The following is a 10,938-nucleotide window of genomic DNA, read 5'->3' as shown; positions in this document are numbered from 1 at the left end:
CTCAAAATGAATAAAATCAGTCAAATGCAAAATCAGAATACTATGCAAACCTCCAATAATTAAATGTTTAGATTTAGAAGCTTTATTGTCATTGCAGTACAACGAAATTATAATGCCCATCTGATCAGTGAGAACACAAACACATAGCAAAAGACAATGAAAACCATAACATTTTAGGTTAAATAAATAACACTAAGTGAATAATCATCTATAAAAGTAATCACATAACATGTTAAAAGATATATTGGTGTATTGCACCTTAAAAATATTGCATGTTAAGAATAAAATAGACAATATTAATTTTTGTCCCCGTTCAGAGTCTTTATGGCCCATGGATAGTAACTGTTTTTTAGTCTATTTGTTCTACTTTTAAGACTCCTGTATCTCCTCCCAGAAGGCAGGAGGCTAAACAGTCCAATAAAGTTAAATAAAACAACTATTTTTATGCATAAATCTACCTTTATATTTAATTTACCAATGTCTGCTGCTGACCTTTGATGATGAAAATTACTAGATTTTTTGTTTTTATTGGTAAAACTTTTTTCTCTTGCGTCCTCTTCTCCATTCTCCAGAGCTGCGCCCTCTAGTGTTCATGCGGGAATCTGCATTTTTACCTCAGACTGGGGCAGATTATTTACATTTTGGTATGAAGAGGTCTTTACCGTTGCACAAAAATATAACTTTTTGGTTATAAACTAAAACAAGCCCAGCCCAGGTGAGAAAAAGTAACGCAAAAGTAACGTAACGCATTACTTTTATTACAAAGTAACTAAGTAACTCAGTTAGTTACTTTTTAAGGGAGTAACGCAATATTGTACAATATATGACGCAATTTCCCACCTGCTCCAAGCGGGATTCGAACCCGGGTCTGCCGGCATGAGAGTCGGACGCTCTATCAAGGAGGCTAAAGGCTGCAACCCCTAGCGTCAGTCGCTAGAGCATCTCTTGAGATCAGAGGAGTGAGGTTTACACGCACAGCGACTACTAGCTGACCTCGGTTACACTCACCCGCCTAAACCTCACTCCCATCCAAACTCGAACCTGCCTTTAGCCTCCTTGTTAGAGCGTCCGACTCTCATGCTGGTGGACCCGTGTTCGAGCCCCGCTTGGAGCGCGGTTCGAATAGGAGGAGTTACATTTGCAAAAAAACTAAACAAAAACAAATGCGAATTAGATTCGTTTTGTTCACAGTAGCATGATGTGTCGTTCGAACGAGTCGACTCCTGAACAGTCAGAGTTGGTTCACGTCTGAGAGCCGTTTACCCTTTTGTATGATAATACAAGACAGAATAATATGATTACCCTTTAGCTACACTACTCACACGTCAAGTAGTCACTAACTGAAGGTTATTTTGATGTGTTTGTGTGCGCGATCACGTGTCATGACATCACCGCACATACAATAGTACTACACATAAATAACATTCAGGCTGTGTCCGAAATCGCGCACTATGTGAGTAGTTACTAGGGCTGGGTAAAAAATATTGATTTCTCGATTTTAATCGATTCTCGCTTTTACAAAACAATATCGATTCTTAAATCCCAAGAATCGATTACCTGTTGTCTGTTTTTTTTTTTACGAAATTCAAAAACATAAATACCGTTTTGGCGCTGTGGCGTGAGATCGCTTTAGCTCAGCTCTAGAGAAGCGGCAGCGGAGCAAACATGAACGGATCTTCTCTTCCGCCTTATACCAGTAACAGCGCAAAATAAACACGAATGAGCTTCTGAAAGAGTTAAAAGATACAGGACAACTTACCGAAATCCGTATCATGTCACATAGAATCGCTCAATCAGTGTTTCAACCGCAGAAAGATGTCAGTAAAACGGCTTACAAATAAACAATGTCACGTAGCGTCAAATTTTCTTCAGAAAAACCATATCCAGTGTCCATAAACTCGTCAGTCAGCTAGAAAAATTAACTCTAGAGAGGAGCATTTTGCTAATTATATGCACCACATTACATAGGATATTCATTGTCAATGTTCTTCAATATTTAATAAATCTGGCAAGTTTTTATGACAGCCACCCTTTAAATGTTTTTTTTTTTTAAACTAATTGGAGTAGAATTATGATTATGTAATTGTAAAGTTAATATTTTAACTTTATTATTATATAAAAAAAACATAGTGTCATTTAAGTGTTTGTATGCAAATCTGTTAATTTGTACCTTCAATATTAGTAGGCTGATGTAGTACCAACTGACTCCCATAGTTTACAACATTAGTTAAGAAATTCGTTTTCCTTGAGAAAATGTTCCATGTATTATACCTGATACATATCCAAAATAATCCATATTGAATTGAATCAAAAATCGAATCGAATCGAAAGCTTGTGAATCGAAATCTAATCGAATTGTGAAATTTGTGTCAATACCCAGGTGGTGAATGAATACTATATATTCAGTCACCACCGTTATAAAAGTATGTTCTATTTAGTATGAATGAGTGTAGTATGTTATCCGCCATGTTGTTGTTATCATGTGACCTACGAGCGTCCGTTGCGTCGCTTCACCTTTATTCATAAATCCTCTCCAGGGGGATAGTAAAGTGTCCATCATATGTGCACTTCAGGATCTCTGTTTTTCGAGTACTATGAATTTGGACATACTACTCTGTTGGCGTACTGTTTTTCACATACTATACAGTAGAGAAGTATTGGATATCGGACGCAGCGTCAGTCACTGAATGGAGAGTGTGTGGTCGAGCAGATCATCCTTAATATCAGAAAACAAGACGAGTAACACACGCAAACTGAGCTGAGCCAAATGATCCGGCTCTGTTCTCTAAAAAGAGCCGGAAGTCCTGTCATGGGTTTAATGTTCGCTACGTCAGAATTTATTCGGCAATTGCGTTTCCACCTCAAGTGAGCGTAAAAACTTTTTTTGCGAATTAAGGGATTTTCCCCCCGAACTTTGGCATTTCCATCACTCGTTTCTGAGGCGATACTTCAAAATGCAAAGGGTGATGGAAACATAGCTAGTGTCTGAAACAGTTCGATCAAGGATTCAGTCTCTCTAAACCCCGCCTCTCTGAGAGCTGCTCTGCTGTGATTGGTCGGAAAGCAAACGCTCATTATCATATGTGAATCTCAGCGATACGAACAGTAACGATGGCGTGGGTTTGACTCAATCTCAGCAGAAAACAGCGTCTTCTCCACATGAACAACACTAACCAAACTCTTCCAGTCTCAGACACGACTACAGTGATTGAGGGCGGGGCTAAGAGACGCTGCTCAGCCAATCAAGACCAGAGGCCGGCATTATGCAAATTAGTTACAAACCAGAACTTTTACATTCACACACACTGTATAAAAAGGTAATATTTTAAAAGGCATAATAGGGGCGCTTTAAGTGAAACTAATTCACGTTAGAGAAGCAAATAGTGAGTGTGTGTGTGAAGTGTTATTTTTGAATTCTTTAAATGTGGATCACTTTGATTGTAAATGCAGAACTAAGCTCCTGTCGATGTTTGATTGTTTCAGAGAAAATAAACTTCAGTTTCAGACATCAGAGTCGTGTCACATGTGCCAGTTCATATATTACATCACCACTAATGTACAGCATTTTGAAATATGATCGTGACTATTTTAAGGGGTTAGTTCACCCAAAAATTAAAATGACTCCATGATTTGCTCTCCCTCAAGTCACCTGAGGTGTGTGTGACATTCTTCTTTCAGACAAACACAACGGAAATGGAAATGACCTGGCTCTTCCAAGCTTTATAATGGCACTGACTTGTTGGGTCATTTTTGAAGTCCATAAGAGTGCATATATCCGTCATAAAAGTGCATCTATCCGTCATAAAAGTGCATCTATCCGTCATAAAAGTGCATCTATCCGTCATAAAAGTGCATCTATGCATCATAAAAGTGCATCTATCCGTCATAAAAGTGCATCTATGCATCATAAAAGTGCATCTATCCGTCATAAAAGTGCATCTATCCGTCATAAAAGTGCATCTATGCATCATAAAAGTGCATCTATCCGTCATAAAAGTGCATCCATCCATCATAAAAGTGCATCCATCCATCATAAAAGTGCATCCATCCATCATAAAAGTGCATCTATCCGTCATAAAAGTGCATCTATCCATCATAAAAGTGCATCAATCCATCATAAAAGTGCATCTATGCATTATAAAAGTGGCTCTATCCATCATAAAAGTGCATCAATCCATCATAAAAGTGCATCTATCCGTCATAAAAGTGCATCTATCCATCATAAAAGTGCATCTGTCCGTCATAAAAGTGCATCTATCCATCATAAAAGTGCATCTATCCGTCATAAAAGTGCATCTATCCGTCATAAAAGTGCATCTCTGCATCATAAAAGTGCATCTATCCGTCATAAAAGTGCATCTATCCATCATAAAAGTGCATCAATCCATCATAAAAGTGCATCTATGCATTATAAAAGTGGCTCTATCCATCATAAAAGTGCATCAATCCATCATAAAAGTGCATCTATCCGTCATAAAAGTGCATCTATCCATCATAAAAGTGCATCTGTCCGTCATAAAAGTGCATCTATCCATCATAAAAGTGCATCTATCCGTCATAAAAGTGCATCTATCCGTCATAAAAGTGCATCTCTGCATCATAAAAGTGCATCTATCCATCATAAAAGTGCATCCATCCATCATAAAAGTGCATCCATCCATCATAAAAGAGCATCTATCCATCATAAAAGTGCCTCTATCCGTCATAAAAGTGAATCTATCCATCATAAAAGTGCATCCATCCATCATAAAAGAGCATCTATCCATCATAAAAGTGCCTCTATCCGTCATAAAAGTGCATCTATCCATCATAAAAGTGCATCTATCCATCATAAAAGTGCATCTATCCGTCATAAAAGTGCATCTATCCATCATAAAAGTGCATCCATCCGTCATAAAAGTGCATCTATCCATCATAAAAGTGCATCTATCCGTCATAAAAGTGCATCTATCCATCATAAAAGTGCATCCATCCGTCATAAAATTGCATCTATCCATCATAAAAGTGCATCTATCCATCATAAAAGTGCATCTTTCCGTCATAAAAGTGCATCCGTCCGTCATAAAAGTGCATCTATCCATCATAAAAGTGCATCCATCCATCATAAAAGTGCATCTATCCATCATAAAAGTGCATCTATCCATCATAAAAGTGCATCTATCCATCATAAAAGTGCATCTTTCCGTCATAAAAGTGCATCTATCCCTCATAAAAGTGCATCCATCCATCATAAAAGTGCATCTATCCATCATAAAAGTGCCTCTATCCGTCATAAAAGTGAATCTATCCATCATAAAAGTGCATCTATCCATCATAAAAGTGCATCTATCCATCATAAAAGTGCCTCTATCCGTCATAAAAGTGAATCTATCCATCATAAAAGTGCATCTATCCATCATAAAAGTGCATCTATCCATCATAAAAGTGCATCTATCCCTCATAAAAGTGCATCCATCCATCATAAAAGTGCATCTATCCATCATAAAAGTGCCTCTATCCGTCATAAAAGTGCATCTATCCATCATAAAAGTGCATCTATCCATCATAAAAGTGCATCTATCCATCATAAAAGTGCATCTATCCATCATAAAAGTGCATCTATCCGTCATAAAAGTGCATCTATCCATCATAAAAGTGCATCTATCCATCATAATCTATCCATCATAAAAGTGCATCTATCCATCATAAAAGTGCATCTATCCGTCATAAAAGTGCATCTATCCATCATAAAAGTGCATCCATCCATCATAAAAGTGCATCCATCCATCATAAAAGTGCATCTATCCATCATAAAAGTGCATCTATCCATCATAAAAGTGCATCCATCCATCATAAAAGTGCATCCAGCCATCATAAAAGTGCATAAAAGTGCATCTATCCATCATAAAAGTGCATCTGTCCGTCATAAAAGTGCATCTATCCATCATAAAAGTGCATCTATCCGTCATAAAAGTGCATCTATCCGTCATAAAAGTGCATCTCTGCATCATAAAAGTGCATCTATCATCATAAAAGTGCATCCATCCATCATAAAAGTGCATCTATCCATCATAAAAGTGCATCTATCCATCATAAAAGTGCATCTATCCATCATAAAAGTGCATCTATCCATCATAAAAGTGCATCTATCCATCATAAAAGTGCATCTATCCGTCATAAAAGTGCATCCATCCATCATAAAAGTGCATCTATCCATCATAAAAGTGCATCTATCCATCATAAAAGTGCATCTATCCATCATAAAAGTGCATCCATCCATCATAAAAGTGCATCTATCCATCATAAAAGTGCATCTATCCATCATAAAAGTGCATCTATCCATCATAAAAGTGCATCCATCCATCATAAAAGTGCATCTATCCATCATAAAAGTGCATCTATCCATCATAAAAGTGCATCTATCCGTCATAAAAGTGCATCTATCCATCATAAAAGTGCATCTATCCATCATAAAAGTGCATCTATCCATCATAAAAGTGCATCTATCCGTCATAAAAGTGCATCTATCCATCATAAAAGTGCATCTATCCGTCATAAAAGTGCATCTATCCATCATAAAAGTGCATCTATCCGTCATAAAAGTGCATCTATCCATCATAAAAGTGCATTCATCCATCATAAAAGTGCATCTATCCATCATAAAAGTGCATCTATCCATCATAAAAGTGCATCTATCCATCATAAAAGTGCATCTATCCATCATAAAAGTGCCTCTATCCGTCATAAAAGTGAATCTATCCATCATAAAAGTGCATCTATCCGTCATAAAAGTGCATCTATCCATCATAATCTATCCATCATAAAAGTGCATCTATCCATCATAAAAGTGCATCTATCCGTCATAAAAGTGCATCTATCCATCATAAAAGTGCATCCATCCATCATAAAAGTGCATCCATCCATCATAAAAGTGCATCTATCCATCATAAAAGTGCATCTATCCGTCATAAAAGTGCATCTATCCATCATAAAAGTGCATCTATCCGTCATAAAAGTGAATCTATCCATCATAAAAGTGCATCTATCCATCATAAAAGTGCATCAATCCATCATAAAAGTGAATCTATCCTTCATAAAAGTGCATCTATCCATCATAAAAGTGCATCAATCCATCATAAAAGTGAATCTATCCTTCATAAAAGTGCATCTATCCGTCATAAAAGTGCATCTATCCATCATAAAAGTGCATCAATCCATCATAAAAGTGAATCTATCCGTCATAAAAGTGCATCTATCCGTCATAAAAGTGCATCTATCCATCATAAAAGTGCATCTATCCGTCATAAAAGTGAATCTATCCATCATAAAAGTGCATCTATCCATCATAAAAGTGCATCAATCCATCATAAAAGTGAATCTATCCTTCATAAAAGTGCATCAATCCGTCATAAAAGTGCATCTATCCATCATAAAAGTGCATCTATCCATCATAAAAGTGCATCTATCCATCATAAAAGTGCATCAATCCATCATAAAAGTGAATCTATCCGTCATAAAAGTGCATCCATCCGTCATAAAAGTGCATCCATCCATCATAAAAGTGCATCTGTCCATCATAAAAGTGCATCTGTCCATCATAAAAGTGCATCTGTCCATCATAAAAGTGCATCTATCCATCATAAAAGTGCATCTATCCATCATAAAAGTGCATCTATCCATCATAAAAGTGCATCTGTCCATCATAAAAGTGCATCTATACATCATAAAAGTGCATTTTATAAATAAGAATAAATATATGCACTTTTTTGATCTTCAAAACAGTCAGTGCCATTATAAAGCTTGGAAGAGTCAGGACATGTTTAACTCTGATTGTGTTCGTCTGAAAGAAGAATGTCACACACCTCGGATGGCTTGAGGGAGAGCAAACCATGGGATCATTTTCATTTTTGGGTGAATTAAAAAATGTTTTTAAACACAACCAATAATCTGTTCCGCAGTGTCCAGCTTGTAAAATAGATTTATCCGTGGATGTTTCGATTGACACACAGTCTAATGGCCATCAGAAATATTCCTGAAGCAATCGTTTTTGACTGTTTTGTTTACAGTTATGAGTCATAAATCAGGGTTATATGGCGACGACAGTTCAATACTTCATCCATTAAAGATGATGTTTAAGGGGAGATTTCCTTCTGAACATGATTTAAAACACAAAACGTCAATCAAAAACAACAACACGAGCCTGATGTTATTGATAATCCATGAGCGGAGGAAGAGAAATCATCGATCACGTCAGAGGAAGAACATCCGCTCTTAGATTATAATGTTCATAACGCACGCATCACAAAATACAGCACACCTCACACACCGTTTGTGTTTCATTTAGTCTGTTTCACGCGAGTGTGTTCAGGCCGCTGCTCGTCTCGTGTCTTCTTTGACCTCTGACCTTTGAGCCTGAAAAGAGGGGTCAAAGTTCAAACAGAATGATGTAACAGCCACACGGCGTTCTCTCACTGTTTGCAGAAACGCAGCAATATCTTTTATTTCCACGCACTGCTTATTGATCAATATTTCTGAGGGTGTCGATAAAATATAGAAATGTTCAGGTATGATTTAATATGACTATCTAATGAAATGTGTAGAAATAGTTGTCAAGTTATTAATCTCTATATGAGGCAGTGTTCATGTGTTAAAGTGAGTGTTTGTTTAGTCTCGTTTGGTGTGTGTGTGTGTGTGTGTGTGTGTGTGTGTGTGTGTGTGTGTGTGTGTGTGTGTGTGTGTGTGTGTGTGTGTGTGTGTGTGTGTGTGTGTGTGTGTGTGTGTGTGTGTGTGTGTGTGTGTGTGTGTGTGTGTGTGTGTGTGTGTGTGTGTGTGTGTGTGTGTGTGTGTGTGTGTGTGTGTGTTTCTGCCGTTTTCTGCTTCTCCATTCAGAGAAAATCAATTTAGGGAGGAAAAGGAGAAGCAGCAAACCGTACGCTTTCTTTCTCTGGCTGTGGAGGTTTGTGCACATTTTCTTCTTTTATGATTATTAATGTTTTTGAGAGTTTTTGTAAATGAATACTAGAACTGGCAACACTTTACAGTGAAGGTCATCGGTTTAACTCAGTTATCATCAACTAACAGTGAACAATCTGCCATTATTCATCTTAGTTCATGCTAATCTTTAACATTTAATAATACATTATGCAAATAAAAAGTGTGTGTGTGTGTGTTAACTTACTTAAAATGCATCTTAACAGATAAGACACTATAATAATATTTTTATTGCTGATAATAATTGATAATAATAATAATCTCTGATGTAACTACACGTGATTTTGCTGTTATGAGCGATGGAAAGAATTTGCATATTATACATCTGTGACTCTTAAAGTGAAGAAATCTGAATAACGACAGTTATTAATATCAGATATAAATATCAAACACATTATCTGATATTCATAAACATGATTGTACAGAAGAGCAAAAGATAGAAATGCAAGCTAGCTTAAGATAATCAATAAACACTCTACATAAAGTAAACACACACACACACACACACACACAGTCTCTCTCTCACACACATACTCACACGCTCTCTCATACACACACTCACTCGATCTCACACACTCCCTCACACACACACACACACACACATACTCACACACACACTCATACTCTCCCTCACACACATACACACACACACACACACACACACACACACCCTCACTCGAACTCACAAACACACACATACTCACACACTCCCTCACACACACACTCACACTCTCCCTCACACACTCACTCGAACTCTCACACACACACACATACTCACACACTCCCTCACACACACACACTCATACTCTCCCTCACACACTCACTCACTCACTCGATCTCACACACTCCCTCACACACACACGTTTGTTTTTGTGAAATGTGAGGACATTCCATAGGCGTAATGGTTTTTATACCGTACAAACCGTATTTTCTATCCCCTTACACTGACCCTAAACCTACCCATCACACACACACACACACACACACACACACACACACACACTGCCCCTGCCCCTAAACCTACCCATCACACACACACACACACACACACACACACACACACACACACACACACACACACACACTGCCCCTGCCCCTAAACCTAGCCCTCACAGGAGACTGTGCAGTTCACTTTCTGTGAAAAAAACCTCATTCTGTGATTTATAAGCATTTTGAAAAGTGAGGACATGGGGAACGTCCTCATATTTCACCCTCTTTTTGTAATACCTGTGTCATTATACACATTTGTGTCCTGATATTTCACAAAAACATGCCCACACACACACACACACACACACACACACACATACTCACACACTCCCTCACACACACACAATCTCTCTCACACACACTCTCTCTCTCACACACACACACACACACACACACACACTCACTCACTCGATCTCACACACTCCCTCACACACTCACTCGATCTCACACACATACTCACACACTCCCTCACACACTCTCACTTGAGCTCACACACACACACACACACACACACATGTAGTGTTTTCATGTTTTATGGGGACTTTCCATAGGCGTAATGGTTTTTATACTGTATAAACTGTATATTTTATCCCCTTACACTGCCCCTAAACCTACCCATCACACACACACATATTCTCTCACACACACTCACTCACTCACTCACACACACACACACACACACACACACACACACTCGATCTCACACACACACACACACACACACAAATTGACAAGGACACTTAGTTTTCAGTTAAGCACAGTGTGACTTTATTCCAAATGTATTCAGTATTTTAAGCATTTTAGTGATGAAACATCCACACTGTAAGAAGAGATAACCTGTAATTGTAAGAGTTGAGGGTTATTTAACCTCCAAAATAATAATTGTGTTGTTAGAAATGTACTGTATGTATTTATGTATGTCGATCAGTTGATTTAGATGTTACCATTTTTTTCTCAGTGAACAATTTAACATTTACA

Source organism: Gobio gobio, assembly GCF_949357685.1.
Source record: "Gobio gobio genome assembly, chromosome: 14".
Lineage (NCBI taxonomy): Eukaryota > Metazoa > Chordata > Actinopteri > Cypriniformes > Gobionidae > Gobio > Gobio gobio.
This window is presented reverse-complemented; position numbering follows the sequence as displayed.